This window comes from Mirounga leonina, unplaced genomic scaffold, assembly GCF_011800145.1.
Source record: "Mirounga leonina isolate KUSES-001 unplaced genomic scaffold, KU_Mleo_1.0 Mir_55, whole genome shotgun sequence".
In the NCBI taxonomy this organism is placed as follows: Eukaryota; Metazoa; Chordata; class Mammalia; order Carnivora; family Phocidae; genus Mirounga; species Mirounga leonina.
Genome location: NW_023270816.1, coordinates 5,970,400 through 5,987,514, shown reverse-complemented (window position 1 = coordinate 5,987,514; position 17,115 = coordinate 5,970,400). Strand labels below are relative to the sequence as shown.

Below are 17,115 nucleotides of genomic sequence, written 5' to 3'. Positions count from 1 at the left end.
GTGAAGATTAAAGGAGGTGACTGAGGTAAAGGTAGGCACCCCAAGTGGCCACAGCACCATTAGCCACAGTGACTGTCATGGCAATAATAGTCATAGAGATAATGCCCAGCTATCTTCCACCTTGAGTGAAAATTGAGTAAGAAACTGACACACTGTTATGAGAGGTATAAGTTGAATACATGAAATCATTTCCTGACCTGAGAGTGACAACTGACAAACTTGGAGTCTGCGATTCTCCTGAATGGTCCCTATAATAGAACCCTTTCCATGAGTTAGCCATGGCTTTGCTATGGCTCTACAGGAAGGTAATGTAGATGGGTTGGTATGCAGTAGAATATGTGTCTATGATCCTATGACTAGGCACTGGGAGCTGGAAATGGTATGAGTCAAATTCTCGCTCCTCTGTTCCATGTTCAGACTGGATGGCAACATGCCCTCTAAGCCAGAGGGAAAGGAGATTTCACATAAGAAATCATTTCCAGGTCAACAGCATTTTTTGGGAGGAGCACTGTGGATGGCTGTGCATTCCTGAGTCATGCATTCTCTTACAAAGGGTAGTGAAAGAACTACTTGGTTACTTTGGATTTTTTTTTTTGCCTCGTCATAAATGTTCAGTTAGCAGCTGCTCAAGGGAACGCATGCCAACCTTTCTGCATTTAAGTATCTTTACCATTGGGAGCTCAGAGTAAAGCCTGAAGATCGCGGAGGAACTAGACACCACCACTCTACAATTTTAAACCAGGAACTCACGAAGTGCTGGTCAAGTGTGGGTGGGGACTGCTGCTTTGGGAACTTCCAGACACCCACTAAGGTACTTTTCTGCTTTTTAGTGTAGAAAGAGTGACCTTAAAAGCATTTTGTATAAAAAGGGAAGCAGAGACTTGAATCACTATCCCATGTTCTGGAGGTCTGGAGGCAAAAATCATTTGAAATGTGTGGGGAGATAGAAGAGCAAAGGGATGATTCTTACATAAGTTAGGATGCTCCTACCTTATTGCAGGATTCAAAAGCCTAAAGATAGAGTCTAGAGGAGGAAACCTATGTCATGATGGAGAACAGTCGTATTGGGGGTTCCTAAAAGGGGTTATGGGATCTTTATGGCCCCAGCACGCAGCTCTTCTACCGTGTTGCCCTGGATGAGCTGGGACCATGGCACAAAATGTTTCTGTCCTGAGGACTGTTTTTGGGAATTCCAAATCCTATGTGTTACTTTTGAATTTTTTTTTTTTTTTTGGTTATGGAATAAATGTTTAAAATTGTAAAGAAATTTAGAGAGAATTTAGCTCAAGCCAATATTTTAATTTTTAAGGTAACTTTTTTTTTTCTGATTATACTGTTTATTGTAGAAGAGGTGGTAAACAAAGCAAAGGATGAAGAGAACAGTCATGTATCCTCTCCCTACCAAGAAATAGCCATCACTGCCATTATGTGCTTCCTTGTGTGTACTTAATCACACACATTAGTGCACGAGTAAGACTCTATCACATATGTTCTATACCTTGATTTTTATTTTTTAAAAAATATTTTATTTATTTATTTGACAGAAAGAGACACAGCAAGAGAGGGAACACAAGCAGGGGGAGTGGGAGACGGAGAAGCAGGCTTTCCGCCGAGCATGGAGCCCGATGTGGGGCTCGATCCCAGGACCCTGGGACCATGACCTGAGCTGAAGGCAGACGCTTAACGACTGAGCCACCCAGGCACCCCTATACCTTGATTTTTAACTTGATTTTATATTTTGATAATTTTATTATGACCTTAAAATGCTCTCATTCATTTAAATGGCAACATTATATTCCATCATAGTAATAAAACATAATTTATTTGACCATTTTTATATTGGTGGACATTTAACTTATTTCCGTCTCTCCATAACTATTAAACACACATTTAAAATATCTAGGTATTTATGTTTCTTCCTGTCTTTAATTATCTTCTTAGGTTTAGTCCCTAGTATTAAAAAATGATTAGGTCAAGTCTGTGAATATTTTAAAATCGAATTGGCATACTGATGTTTGTGTTAAAGAAAGGAACTGAAGGCAAGAAGTCTAGAATGTTCTGGAGATCACACAGTTCTTCAGTGCCAAAAGCATGCCCTGAACCCAGATCTCCTGACTCCCCAGCAAAGCTCTCTCATCTGGGCTTCAGGCTCCAGTAAAAGAGAAGGAAGCAAGAAATTGTGTTAATCAATGCATGCTGTATTCTTTTTCCCAGGAAAAAGTCCTGCTGAAGTGTTTATGTATTCTCAGATTGTGTGTGTGTGTGCGCACGTGTGTGTGTGTGTGTGCACTAATAAAAATCATTCAATGACTTGGGTCGAAAAGGCTTTCTCTGGGGCAAATTCCTATTTACCCTGATGTCTAAGCAAAATATAGTTTCAGGCAATTAAAATAACTGAAGTAGAAAAAAATTCAGTTATCTGTGTTGTATTTTTGGTAACTTCCATTTAGAGAATTGCATGTGAAGTTAAGGCTGGCATATTTAGGTTGAGGGAGTAAAACCTTCTGAGTTGACCAAGGTAGGGTAATTGCAAATTTCCAATGCTGGCTGCAAATTTAAGACATTAAAAAGAGATTTGCAAGTTTTAAGTATATACCAAGAAGGCACAAGACCTTGTTCTAAAATAATAACTGTGGCTTTAATAAAATGTAGAAGCTAAGAGCTTCCTGGGATTATAAGGAAAGATATTTTTATGTTTGGAAGACACTTTTGTAATTTGCATATTTATTGGGGCTCTTGCTGAGGAGAAGACCAAGGACAAACAGGGTCCTAACTCGGTGCAGGTCTATTAACACTGTGTGCCAAGTCCAAGGTCTTCTTATGATTTTGACATAAAAATAATTGCATGGTAGAGTCTGTGGTGGAAAATGCCCCCTCCCCACCACCCATGTGCGGCCAGCGGGGAGAGCTGACTCTTCCAGACTCTCAGGAGAGGTGTCCTCAGGGCACTGCTACCAATCTGGGCCAACTGAGGTCAACTTTCCACAAGGACCTCATAACCCATAGGCTCACGTTACTCCAGGGAAGGACGGTTCTTTTCCAACCTGTTAAGTTTTCCTGTCTCTTCTTCTCACCCTTTCATATACTTCCATTGCCTTTTCACTGCCTAGCTGTTCCAGCTGACCAGTATAGATTTAGAGATCGTGAGAAATTGGGGGGAAAGTTTATTTTATTTCTGGATTAGTAGTGAATCCTTTTGCCACTGAGAAGACCTGTAGTTGTCGTGCTGTTATTGATACATCAATGGGAATGGATAGGATTCTGTGCTTTAGGGCACACAGATTGAGGGAGTCCCACTTCCAATACTATGCGATCGTGGGCAAATGGTATAACTTCTCTGGGCCTCGGTTCCCTCATCTGTAAAGTAGGAACAGCAATACTTGCCTCATTGGGTGGTGAAGATAAAATGTGATAAAGCAGATACATTGTTTAACACACAGCCCGGGATTCAGTAAGCAGCCTGCCAATGCTGTTACTATCGGCACTGTGATTCTCCTCCCTTGGGAGTTCGTTCTTCCCAGGCAATATCACATTATAGTGACCATTTCTTCAAAATACTACTTGTCACTGAATGATTCTTAAAGTAGCCACCAACATGTTCTGTTTTGTTTTTAAAATTATGGTTGGACGTGCATTTTTTTGTCTTTTGAAATATCAAAACCAAATTAAATGAGCTACATTACTAATTGTTGATGCAAAAGTCATAATGTTCATGTTCCACAGAAAAGCAAACCTAACAATTTCTGAGAATTTTGCTATCATCACAGGTGAAGTCCTTTCACTTCTGTAGTTCATTTGATAAAATGACATTTAGGAGCTGTGTTATAAGATAATATGGAGATTTCCAGATTAAGTATAGGCTACAGATGAAAGTGAATAGGAGAATAAGAGGAAGAACAAAAAGATCTAAGTTGTACAAGGTGAGGGAACTGGAATACCCCTATAGAAGAAGAGCTGAGAAGAGGCTTAGCTCTGGTTTTGGAGAGGTGGAAGTGACCGCCACTGGGTGGGATGTTTGTGACAGACAGTAAAGGCACATGCATGGAGGAGACTATGCCTTTTAAGAGGTATGCTTACCTGATGCAAGACTCTTCCCAGCTATCAGGCACAAGAAGAATAATGAGTATAAAAGATTAGTTAACCCTATGGCAGTGGATTATGTCACAAGAGAGTAAGGCTTCTCCTTGAAAGATGTGTGAGGTTGGTCCCATACCAACTAGAGAGGTCGTTACCAAAAATGGAAGATTACCCCCTAGAGGCACTTGGAGAAAACTGCAGGCACATGACCCTTAATGTAAAGACATTTAATGGAGAGGTGAGGGAACACATCTCCTTCAGAAACGGAGCCATCTGCTGCCACCATCACCTTGTCTTCTCCAGGCTGAAGAATGGTGGTACTTCCTTTCTTTCTCTAAACCAGGTTCCTGAACATCAAATGGGAAGCCATGCACTGTAGTTAATTTTATCCTAAGTTTGCTCAGTGTAATGTATCCTGATCATGACTGTTTTTATTAATTAAAAAAGGTACGACCAGAATTAACTTCTCATTTAAATCCGTATTGCTGCACATTTTTTTTTTGTGATATTTTGTCCAAAGAAGGTTCAGCAGAGCACCTAGAGAAAAATTAATAACTAATAACAAAATTAGGAACAAGTAGACCTACCCTTCTGGATTTCAAAAGAAAGAGGAAATAACCATGTATACCATTGAATGGTATTAGCTTCAGTTCTGGAAGTGTTTATTCAAATATCAGCATCCTTTGCAGTTGGCAAAATCAGTACGTGAACTTTCAAACTTTCAGACTGAAAATTAATCCATATTTTGTGCTAGAATATTATGGCCACAACCTCTAGTACTCCATGAAAGTTAGGAAGGGAAAGCACTTGAAAAAATCTCATTTGAAAATATTCATGTAGGTGACCAGAGAATATAGTTCACAGAAAAAAAAGTGAGAATTTGAAATGGATTCATTTGCTCTTTTGGTAAAGGTGGTCCTCCCTGGACCTGAGGAAAAGCTCAGCTCCATCTAAGAGGTGAATACGTAAGGAATCATAGCTGACCCAAAGGAAAGTCATATTTTCACTAACAAAAAAAAAAAAAAAAAAAAGACTCAAAGTCTTTTTCGGGTGGGCTTTTTGTTTGTTTGTTTGAATTAGAATAGGGACACAAGCAGAATCCATTCAGTGCTTTGACAGATGTATTTTGGACTGCCTCTAATGATTCCTATAGGATACTTCAACATCTGTGATTTGGACCCTACCCTGCAGTTACATGGAAGAATAAGCCATAGACAGAAGACACTGAAGGTCAATATCAAAGGCAGGGTACAAAAGAATGTTCAAAATAAAGACAATCAGTTGATAAAATTAATATCACAGAAAAAAGTACTGTGTTCATGTGGGAACACGTGGGACCAACACTGGAAAGAGTCACTGCCACAATTATCATGATCATCATAATAATATTATTGGGGGTGAAAACTTTTTGTCTCATCTAATAGTCCACAAATCACCTTTGCACACACTATCATCGTCAAAAGTGGCTTAAGGGACACTCTGGAAAACAGTATGGAGGTTCCTCAAAAAGTTGATAATAGAGCTACCCTACGACCCAGCAATTGCATTACCAGGTATTTAGCCCAAAGATACAAAGGTAGTGATCTGAAGGGGCACCTGCTCTCTAGTGTTTACAGCAGCAATGTCCACAATAGCCAAACTATGGAAAGAGCCCAGATGTTCTTTGACAGATGAATGGATAAAGAAGATGTGGTATATTTATACAATGGAATATTATGCAGCCATCAAAAAGTGAAATCTTGCCATTTGCAACAACATGGATAGAACTAGAGGGTATTATGCTAAGTGAAATAAGTCAATCAGAGAAAGACATTTATCATATGATCTCACTGATATGTGGAATTTAAGAAACAAGGCATAGGATTATAGGGGAAGAGAGAAAAAAATGAAACAAGACAAAATCAGAGAGGGAGACAAACCATAAGAGACCCTTAATCTTAGGAAACAAATTGAGGGTTGCTGGGGGGGAGGGGGTGGTGGGGGGTTGGATAACTGGATGATGGACTTTGGAGAAGGTATGTGTTGTAATGAGCACTGGGTGTTATACAAGATTGATGAATCACAGACCTGTACCCCTGAAACAAATAATACATTATATGTTAATTAATTGAATTTAAATTTTTTAAAAAGTGGCTTACAGGAGATAGTGGGGTTGGTTTTAAAGGACATGGGACTTCCAAAACTCCATGGAAATTTCAATCTTTTCAGAGCTTTGGGTAGAATCAAGATAGGTAAATCCAGCCCTTGATTTTATGACAAACTGTATAACTGATAATTTTAGAAAAATTGTAGCTTTTCTAACATGATTAAAATGGACAACTTAATGTTAAATTATTTTCAAGTAAATCCTATCTTCTTAATTTAGCTATGTTTGAGGTTTTAGCCTAAATATCATTGACTTGGGAAGATTATAACTAGAAGGAGCTCAACACAGTTATAAAGTACTTTTCAGGGTGCCTCGCTTAAGCGTCTGCCTTCCACTCAGGTCATGATCTCAGGATCCTGGGATCGAGTCCTTCACTGAGGCCCTCATCGGGCTCTTTGTTCAGCAGGGAGACTGCTCCTCCCTCCCCTCTGTCCCTGCGCCCCCTCCCCCCGCCCCCTGCTTGTGCTCTCTCTTGCTCACTCTCTCAAATAAATAAATAAAATCTTTTATTAAAAAATAAAGTGTTTTTCATTCGTAAAGAAGGTTACATTTTATTATTCACGTATGTTTCCAAACAATGACGTGATGTATGGCATCTGGGAGACAAACTTGGAAGGATCACGCAGACTGCGCTAAGTCGTGTTGCATTTGTGTTGAAGCTGGAACTCTGGTGTTTCCCTGAGTCAATCAAGCAGCCCCGTGATAAATTTATGGGATTTTCACATCTCATAAACAAACTGTGAGAAGGCCTTATTGAGTATAGGAGATAAAATTTTCTACAAGTATTCATAAAATTTAGTCATAATAACGGCAAAGGAAAGCCTTAGGTTTATTTTGTTGGAAAAGCAGAAGTTTTAATGGCTATAACTTTATGCTTCATAAGCTAAGTGAAACAACAGTTTTTTTGATTGTAGAGAAGTGTTAGCTCTCCTTCTGCAACAGGGGATTATCAGCTCCAAATAATGTCATTACCCAAGTTGTCACAGTGATCCATATTCTGCTTATAAGAAGCTATAATTTCAATTGTTAGAAAATACTTTTGGAACTTTATTCAGATGAAGAAGCATGGAGATTTTAACACAAATACAATAATATGTTGATGACTCCTCTCTTTCAGATCTCTTGAAATCCAGTAACAGACATTATGGTGGACTAGTTTTGCTAAAAAAAAATAGCATATAGGAAAGTAAGAATATTGTATCAGATCTGGAATTTTGTCCAACATGGTACTCATTCGGCCAGATACTAGATAGTAATAAGTAGACTATGCTTAATTCAAAATGGAACATTTTACAGTGACGTGCTTGGGAAACGTATCCCCTACCAGCACAGATGGCATAAAAATGCTTAGCGATTCTTTTTTTCAGACTTCATGTCATGCTGTGGGAAGATATGGCTGAAATAAATACATTTTATTTTGTTTTGTGACATTTTTGCATATGATTTAATTATAGAGAGAAGGGCACACAGAGAGCGTCACTATTAAGTGGGATCCATTATACGCTTAAGAGCAAATTCAAATCTTTTGTTGAGCACATTTTTGGGAAATAAATTGTTCACGCCATGTAAATAATATGACATTTGGTTGCAGTCAATTTAGTTTATGTATCTTGCCCAAAGGAACAGGTGATTCAAAGTTTAATTTGCCCCTCGTCTACTTATTCTTAATAACTTGGCACGGTAAGCAGTTCTTGGGATATCAATATACCAATTAACGAAATAATTCTTTCTCTGCTGTTGAAATAAAGAGTTGATTCTCATCTCCATTTTTGTTGTGGTGGTGGTGCAGGGCAAACGGAACAGGCAACATAGTCACAGAGGAAAGCGGGGCGAGAAGCACACTCAGTGGCGCTCCAGCAGATACAGAGGAAATGAGCTCAGACCTGTTTGCGTGCGTCGACCGAGGACAGACACTGCCCAGCACCCCCAGGCCAGCTCGCAGGCGCTCCGGCCCACCGGGGCCAAGGAAGTTGGGCTTCTGTATTACTCATCACAATGCATCTGTCTCATATTAAATTTGCATTTGGAAGGATTAGGGGAACTTGCTGGCAGAACCAGTGAAAACTTCAAATAAGAAAAACTGTTTTCTGTTTGAGTCATAAAGTTTTTTCAATACATTCGGCATTTCATGAAGTTTGTAAAAAAAAAAAAAATAGCTGATGGGCTTGCTGTCCATGCAACGATGCCTTTCTTTTGCTCATTATCTGCCCCACTGTCATAAATGAGCTTCCCTGACCCCTCACCTGGAGCACGACAGAGGTCTCTCAAATGCACTTCTCTTCCCATTCTCCCTGTTCTGTTGCACTCTCTCCCTCCAGGGACCTCTCTGCGGCCTGGTGGGCAAGTCTTGAATTTGGAACTCCCTCTTTGACTCCCCCAGCCTGGGTCAGCTGTCTCTCCTCTGGATGCCCTGGCACTCCCTACTCACCCCATCACAGCATTTATCACGAGGATGGAGGTTTCTGGTGCAGTTGCCCATTTTTCTCCCTGACACGGAAGTCTCCTTGAGGTCAGGGCTGTATCCTCTTCACCGGTGTATTTCGTGTATTTGGTACCTCTAGGTAACGATAAATAAGTGGTGGGTGACTGAATGAATGACGTCACTTGCTGTCAGCTTCTCCTCATCAAATTCGGCCTGAAGTCACACGCCTCAGCTCAGTATTGGGTGGATTCCAGGGAAGCCTCTGTCCTACGGCATCCTCAAGCCGTCACTCCCTCTGCTCCTCAGTCCCATTCCTTGTCCACGCTCTTGGCCAACTACACTGTTGACTGTTTTCTGAATAGGTGCCACATCCCCTCTGCTTTTGTGCTTTTGCTATGCTGTTCCCTCTGCCTAGAATGAATGCATTTAATGTTCATCTGGAGAAATCGTAAGCCCTCTTTAGGGCTAGTCTTCATCAGACCTTTTCAAGGCTCCCATTTGGAATTAATATTGCCATCCTCCCTTGCGTTTTGTTTGTCCCTGTGTAGCACTTGTCACACCTGTCAGTCCCTGCGGATAGGGACCAGATCTTTTTACTTAACTCTTATAGAACCTAGCACACATACAAGGCACTTAGGAGATGCTGAATTCATGCTTTAGGCATCAAACTTCTGTGAAGACAACAGCAGCAAATCCTTGTCTAGCACATCACAGTTTCCATCCATCATCCATCTCTCCATCCATCCATCCATCCATCCATCCATCCATCCATCCATCCATCCAACCATCCATCTATTCATCCATCCATCCGTCCATCCCCTGAGCTTACATTATCTTGTCATATCACCACAGCAGCTCCACAAGGATAGGATCAAAATCGAAGGTCAACTCCATGAGCCTCAGAATGGCTCACTGACTTGTCTGAGGCCACTCAGTTAACATCAATACCTGGATTTAAATCTAGGTTTCTGTCTTTAAGCCAGGTGGCCTGCCTAGTTAAGTAAGGTTTTAAAATCAAGTGTGATAAGGGACCCAGCTTGAGTGTAAGTTCTAAAACCAATATACCAGTGGATGAGGGATGGAACACATTTGAATACTGCAATAGTTATTAATCTGACAGTTTTGCAATCCGTTCCCAAGACTCTTGCTATAATGAAAGGTTTCACAAGATCATAAGGTAGCCTTGCTTGCTTTTCTGGTCACCCATGCAAGGGATAAGCACAAAGTTCCTTGCCATCACCACCAGAGCCCATAGAGGACAGATTGGATGTGGAGGGCAGACCGAAAGTCATGCCAGAATCTTTTCCTAACCTGGGAGGAAAATTCCACTGGGTAAAGTGGGTCCTCGGTCCCCAACTGGGGCCCCACTTTAGTAGCTCAGGGTGTGGGTGTGGGCAGGGGCCACATGGATGGCTACCTGGGTAATTCGAAGGATTAGGTGCTTGAGCAGGAGAGGAAGAATGGCAGAGATCAAATAGAAGCTGAAAAGATTGTGTCATGAACACAAGTGACTCAGATATTTGGAGGAATTTGAGGAGGATTAGGTTTATTGCAGAACAAATGGGAAGAGAAACAAACACACACTATTTTGTTTCATATTGTGACCCAGTTTCTACCTCCCAATTACCTTCCCTCATTATGCCCTTCTTCCTTAGATTTTTCAAAATATTTTAGGTCTCTTTCTTGTCAGACATTTTTTTTTTTAATGTGGAACTTTGTAGAATTGCACAATTACTCATGAGAACAGAAAAGCAAGAAATGAAAATCTGAAATAGTGTCTATTTAAGCAATTTCTGCTTATCTGAGATTGTTCTTTGATACATGACAACTTAAAAAATAAACTACATATTATTTACCTCTAAAACACAGTAGCCATAGGTTTAAGATAATCCAGATCTAAAAGTTCTGTTTTGCTTTGAAAATTCATCTTTGCAATTATTTGCTTACCTTCGTATTGTATAATAAAAGTTATTATTCACACCAAAAGGAATTTGGGCTGAGGGTCTAAATCTATTTTGCCATAAACTCTCTTAATAGATTTTAATTTTTAATACGTTACTAAAACCTTTTTAAACTACTCACAGACAATTTCTAAATTTACAAAATTCAATTTACAAAGTTAGATACAAGAATAAAATCATGTAAGAATATGGACAGTAATATGTTTAATACCATTCAAATCCTTAGCATTTAAATAGAGCTCAAGACTGGAGATGATGAAAAAGTAGTTGAATTGACAAAGAGGTGTGGAAACAGTCAAAAATCCCCTCGTGGGAGCTGCTAACCATGTTTTAGACTGTGGACACGGGAAGTATCCAATTATTTCAAAAGAAGGAGGTCAGGTCCTGATTTCCTCTAGTCCCTCCCTGCTGGGGTTACTGATGCCCTCCCCTTGCAGGCAGAGCTGTATTTGCTTCCTGGCAAAACTTGGTCAGAACAGAATTACATTAGCAGCCTGAGCTGATAAGATCTGAGTTAGTCTTGCTGTGTGGTCTCTAGTGGGTCTTAAGGCAGCCCCAGTTACCCAGCACTGTGTAGCCCTTTCTGGCCCTGCTGGGTTGGCAGAGTCTCCTAACTGGCTTTCTATCTCTATCATTTTGCTGTTACTTCAGTTTCACAGTATAGACAGGAGACCACCATGCTCTGCTTTGCTGGGGCCTGAATCCTCAACTAGCTCTTCCCAGTTCTGGGAGCCTCTTGTTCTTAGCCTTGGCTGCATATCAGTACCAGCTGGGAAGCTTTAAAAATGCTCAAGCCCAGGGGTGCCTGGGTGGCTCAGTCGGTTAAGTGTCTGCCTTCGGCTCAGGTCATGACCCCAGGGTCCTGGGATCGAGCCCTGCATCGGGCTCCCTGCTCATTGGGTAGTCTGCCTCTCCCCTTCCTCCCCTCCCCCCAGCTCGTGCTCACTATCTCTCTCTCTCTCAAATAAATAAATTCTTTTTTTAAAAAATATTTTATTTATTTATTTAACAGAGACAGAGATAGTGAAAGCAGGAACACAAACAGGGGGAGTGGGAGAAGGAGAAGCAGGCTTCCCGCGGAGCAGGGAGCCCGATGCGGGGCTCGATCCCAGGATGCTGGGATCATGACCTGAGCCGAAGGCAGACGCTTAATGACTGAGCCACCCAGGCACCCTCAAATAAATAAAATCTTTTAAAAAATGCTCAAGCCCAGGCTGAGCCCCAGACCTGAGTCTCTGTGGGACCAGGAAGTTGGAGAAAACCACATAGGCATTTACTCTGGTAATCTGCACAGGCCAATTCAAAGGATATTCTCTTGTTGGATCGGATAGAACAGGAGAGGAAGAAATTGGCTGAAGCTAAATGAAAGCTGAAAAGACTGTGTCATGAACACATGTGACTCAGATTATTTAGAGGCATTTGAGGGGGATTGGGGTTGTTGTGGAAAAATGGGAATAGCGATCCACATCAGGGCTTTTAAAACTTCCCATGTGATTTCAGGGTCTAGCCAAGACTGAGAACAATGGTCCTTCCAGGACCTGACTAAACCAGGAGCCATGTTGATAATGATTACTGGTTTCCAAGACCACTTATAGCTTCTCCCTGGCTGTATCCCACCTAGCAGAATGGTCCTCTTTGCAAATCACCACCTGCTCAGACCTTGCTCTCCTGGTTCCCCTAGATGGAACAGGTCCCAGGAGCTGCCTGGTTACTCTCAGCTCTCCCTTCTGGCAGAGTCCATGCTTTGGAGGCTCCAGCAAGCCCCAGATCCGAGGCTGCTCCAGAGACGTTTATTGCCGATGGAGTTACGCATCTCTCCTCGTGCTTTGCATTTGACCGTTCGGGCCAAGTGCTTTGTGGCTGGTATATATATCCAGTCTGTTCCACTCAAAAGACCTAGATTTACAATTTCATGCAAATCCATTTGAGAAGATATTACTCTTGTGGCTAAACCAAATAATTTTAATAAATGTCTATAGTTTTAATCCTTTTCTAAAACCCAAACAAGCAATCCCTGGATTTTGGGAGGTCCATGCAGTTCTTGATAATTGCTACTGGATGCTGTGTAGTGCAAGCTTAGTCCATGGAACCACAGAACAAACTCACTCCCAACCTGGCTGTTAAAGGACACCCAATGGCAAAACTCAAAATCCAGAAGATGTGGATCTTGACAAACAACCTCTTAGACTTCTAGAAGATAGAAGGGGTCAAGGTCACTCTCTCTCAAAATGGAACATGCAAATCTTATTCTTAAGAATGTGTTTTCCAATGTGTTCAGACAAGTGCACAAAATATATGTATACACACAAAATAGAAGTTATAATTTGCTTTCAGTAGCAAGATCCTAGAAATAACTTTAATGTCCATCAAAAAAGAACTGGTTATATAGATGTGCAGAGCCATGCAAAGGAATCCATTGAGTCTTTGAATAAATGAGTAGATCTAAATGTCCTGATATGGAATGTTCTGCAAGATACCACATTAAATGGGAGGAAAAATGAGAACCAAGAAACAGTGCAACCGCTCCCTGAAAATTTGAAACAGGAGTACTCTAAATAAGACTTTTATCGTGAATCATGCTAATATGGCGTGTCCCGGGCAATAAAAAATTAGCCTTGCTGATGGAGAAGATTCAAACTCAAGGGTAATGATGAATAAAATAGGCTTAGTAAAGTGAGAACCAAATTCTGGAAGACCCAAAACTCCAGACTATGAGATTTAACAAGATGCAAAATGCGACAGGGGCCAAGGACGCGTGGTGCTGATGACCCCTCAGGGAGCTACTAGGTGCAGCGCCTTACCTAATGGGGCAGGTGTGACTATGGACTTCCCAGCAGGCCGGCATTCTGGAAATGCCACTTCCTCATTGTGCCCCTGGGCATGTAGGAGCCCTAGGCTTCAGTTGCTTCATCCCCCCACAGAAGCTGCTTGTGAGTAAAGAAGACAGTATCTAGGATGAATCTAAAAGAATGCCCAAGATATTAAATGCTTAATATGATAGCTGTGGAAGGAAGAAAAAAATCCAGGGAGTGTAGTGGGAATTCCTCCAAGAAGAGAGGATTTTGTTCCCCTAAGCATATTAAAGGGGGAAATTAAGCTGAGTACATATATTCTTCTCAGCAAGTTTCAGGTTCAGTAATTCTGAATTGGGGTTGGAAAATTGGAAAGAAAATTGAGTTGTGGGGGCAAAAATAACGGCCTAACTTAATTACGAAAATGCCTCACTTCCCTATCGTGATGTCAATACTGCGCACGCTGCAACTCAAGCTTCCATAAAACAGCTATTTTGTTACAATTTAGGACAAAAGGTATGCCATTTATTAATGCATCAATATATTTTAGTAAGCACAATACATGAAAAGGAAAAAAGTAATTATTCACCTGCAGGTTAGACCTCCATTATTTTAAGTCTTGGCGACTTGCAAAGCTCTGCATGGAAAGTAATACAAATATATGAGTTAACTCTGTGGTCAATTAAATATCCTGGATATTAAATACATTTGACAAGACATCTTGAGGTAGAGAAAGTATGCTGAATAGGGAACGTTATTATTTAGGCTGGTGGCAGGCTTTGAAGTAGATGGATTTTTGCTCCTCACAGATATATTTTCACTATCGTTTCCTGATTATTAAAATGGCTGTAGACTCTTTATTAAGTTTCCTGGAAGCATTAGCTCTGTTAAAATTAAGAAATCTCATTCAACTATGGTGTCTACAAAATATAAGAAATGACAATAAATCCAACCCTTGGACTTGACAGAAAACAGATAATACAGAATAATTTCTTTGGTTTGGGTCTCTTAATCCAATAGTGGTTCTTAGATACGGAGCAGAAAGAGTAAAAATAAAAATAATTAAGCTATGGAAGTAGGTAAGCAACACTCTGCAGGAGAAAGCCAGGCTGTATGGGAAAAGGGCTAGTAAGGAGAGAGTAGGGCTGAGTGAAGGTGGTTGATCTTTGGGGAGGAAGGGAGAGGAAGTCACAGTAATGGAAACAGAATGAAGACGGGGACCTCCAGAAGGGAGGGAAAAGTGTCTAATTGTGTCATGAAAATCCTAGGACTGTCAGCCCTGGAATTCTAGCAGAATGAGAAAACACTTTGTTGAAGGCCTTCCTTTAGGATACTATTACGGAGGTGACCTGAGAAGGTGTTCAATACTCTTATTTGTAGAAGAATCTAGAAAGGAAAAGTAACTTAATCGCGGTTATGCATGATTTTGCCTAAGTAAAAAAAGTAGTATAGAGAAAGAATTTAGCAGAATGCTGTTATATTAAATACTGAATATGATGGCTAAGGAAGGAAGAAAAAAAAGTTAGGGAGTGCAGAGCCAGGATTAAAACCCATATCTTGGGACTCGGTCCAGTACTCTTTCTACTAGACATTTAACACTATTTTTTTTAATATACGGTATAAATGCAAGTATAAGGCTGGACTGATCTTGCCTTTAGAGCACATTGATTTCCTTTGTTTTAGTTAAAAATAACAATGACATTTTAAAAACACTTACCAAATGCCCAACAGATGCATATTTAAATCCCTTAAAATATTATGTCATGTGACCCTCAGAACAACCATATTCAGTGACTAAGGAGCTCAGAGACATTACTAAACTGTCTGAGGTCACTTAGCTGGCAAGTAGATCATCTATGAGTGGACCGGTTCTCTGTTACTTCAAAGTCCATGCTCTTGACATTGAAAGCAGCTTATTTTCAGTGGAATGTTCTGCCTCCAAGCAACATGGTCTACTCAGGAAGCATGTGGATGTAAAGGTAGACTCATAGTTAATATGGCAGCATGATGAACAATCGGATTACTCCACTTTGGTTACAAAATGGGTTTCCAAAACTACTGAAGGCATGTTTCATTTGAGAATGGTACTGAAGTTGGATTCCAGTAGCTCTCAGTACCACACACGTGCTTCGGGGTGAAAAGGTGCCTGGCACATCGGAGTTTACAATATCATTTCCTAATAATACATAATTCAAAATTGCATACTTAAGTCATCTTAAGATTGTGATGTATTATAGAAGCAGTGAAATTCAGGGTTGTATTTTACCATTATCTCTTCTCATTTAAAAAATAATTTAAAACACAAATTTAAAAAGTTGTCATTGCCACGAGTTTAATTCTGCGGAACAGCCTGGCTTCCTGTATCTTTCAATGATACACATGCTACCATCATTTATATTCCCTACTTCTCTTCCCCAGGTTTATTGCTCTTGGATATTTGCATAAAAATGGAATCTTTGATCTTTAAGCGTTCATCAGCTCAAATAGCTCATTCCCCATCCTAAGACACAAGTAATGAGGGGTGAAAGGGGTTTAGTGGTTCACTCCAACCAGGCATGCACAAGCAGGTTCCTAAAACCCTCCTCTTTCCCTCCATCTCACAGTGGCTGCTTTTGCTATAATTCTGCACTCAAGCCAATCTCCATTTCTTCCCAGCTCGAACATGAATTAAGGTGGCCACTCCCTGCAGGTACAGGTCTTAACACAGTGAGCAGCCTCATTTTACTAGAGGCAGAAAGACACCAGCTATGGTCCAGTCGGGGCTCGTGCATTTACCAGAAGAACTGGGTGAGTTTCTCAGTCTCTCAGAGCTGCAGTTGTAGCTGCATGAAATGAAGGGTGTTAAAATGACTACCTCACATGGTCATGGCGGGAAATAAAAGGGATATTATCCATTAGGCTTTGTAGGTGAATCCACAAATGTTTTTTCTCCCATTCCTTTCCAAGAACTATAGGATTCCTGGATCTGAATAGAAATGTCAAAAATAAAGTGCATGAGTTTGCCAATAGTCATTAATTGTCAACTGATGAGTAAATTATACTCCATTTGTTTCTCATCTAATGACAATTTTTATAGTTACTCAACACTCAGGAAGGGTGGCTTGAATAAAACACTAAGGGACCACAACCATGGGGGACAGAACACAAGGGATGATAGCATCCTCAGACGCAGTGCTGACGGTTTGGTTTAATTTACTAGTGGTGTAGTAATGTGAAAAATAAGTTTGTTTCCTTTTTTTAATTCTGAGACATAACTATTTATATTCTCAACCCACTGGATAAGTATCCTCATGTTAGGCTGGGAATACACACGAATACCATCAGCAGGATCTGTGCTATGCATTCTTCAGCACATCCACTCACTCCTCAACTGTCATTTATAATGCTCTGTGTGAAGTCCTAGGGATGTGATCATAAGTCAGACCACCTTCTCACCCGCCAGGGGCTTGCCTTCGAGTGGTGGAGGGGGCTCCACAGGTAAACAGGGAAGTGGGAGAGGTCACGAGAGAGAAGCGAGTATAGGTAGGGCAAGTACCCAAATGAGGGAGTGTGCTTTTCTACCTCTAATGGTACATCTGGGAAGGCTTTGAGGACGTTCATGGAAGCTGGCAGGGAAGAACCCTCTGGGTTGTGAGAGCAGCGCTAGCAAAGGCACAGAGGCATACAACATCATGATACAGTTTCTTAGATATCACGTGCTACTTGACATGGGATGGA

At 40.8% G+C, this 17,115-nt stretch overlaps 1 long non-coding RNA gene across 1 annotated transcript; it reads left to right on the top strand.

Annotated features, from left to right (window-relative positions):
- The first annotated feature begins 485 nt into the window (after positions 1-485).
- On the top strand, positions 486-10,626 carry LOC118001958. Its single transcript, XR_004676896.1, has 2 exons — positions 486-811; positions 8,013-10,626. It is a non-coding gene; the product is annotated as an uncharacterized LOC118001958 (long non-coding RNA).
- The last annotated feature ends 6,489 nt before the right edge of the window (positions 10,627-17,115 follow it).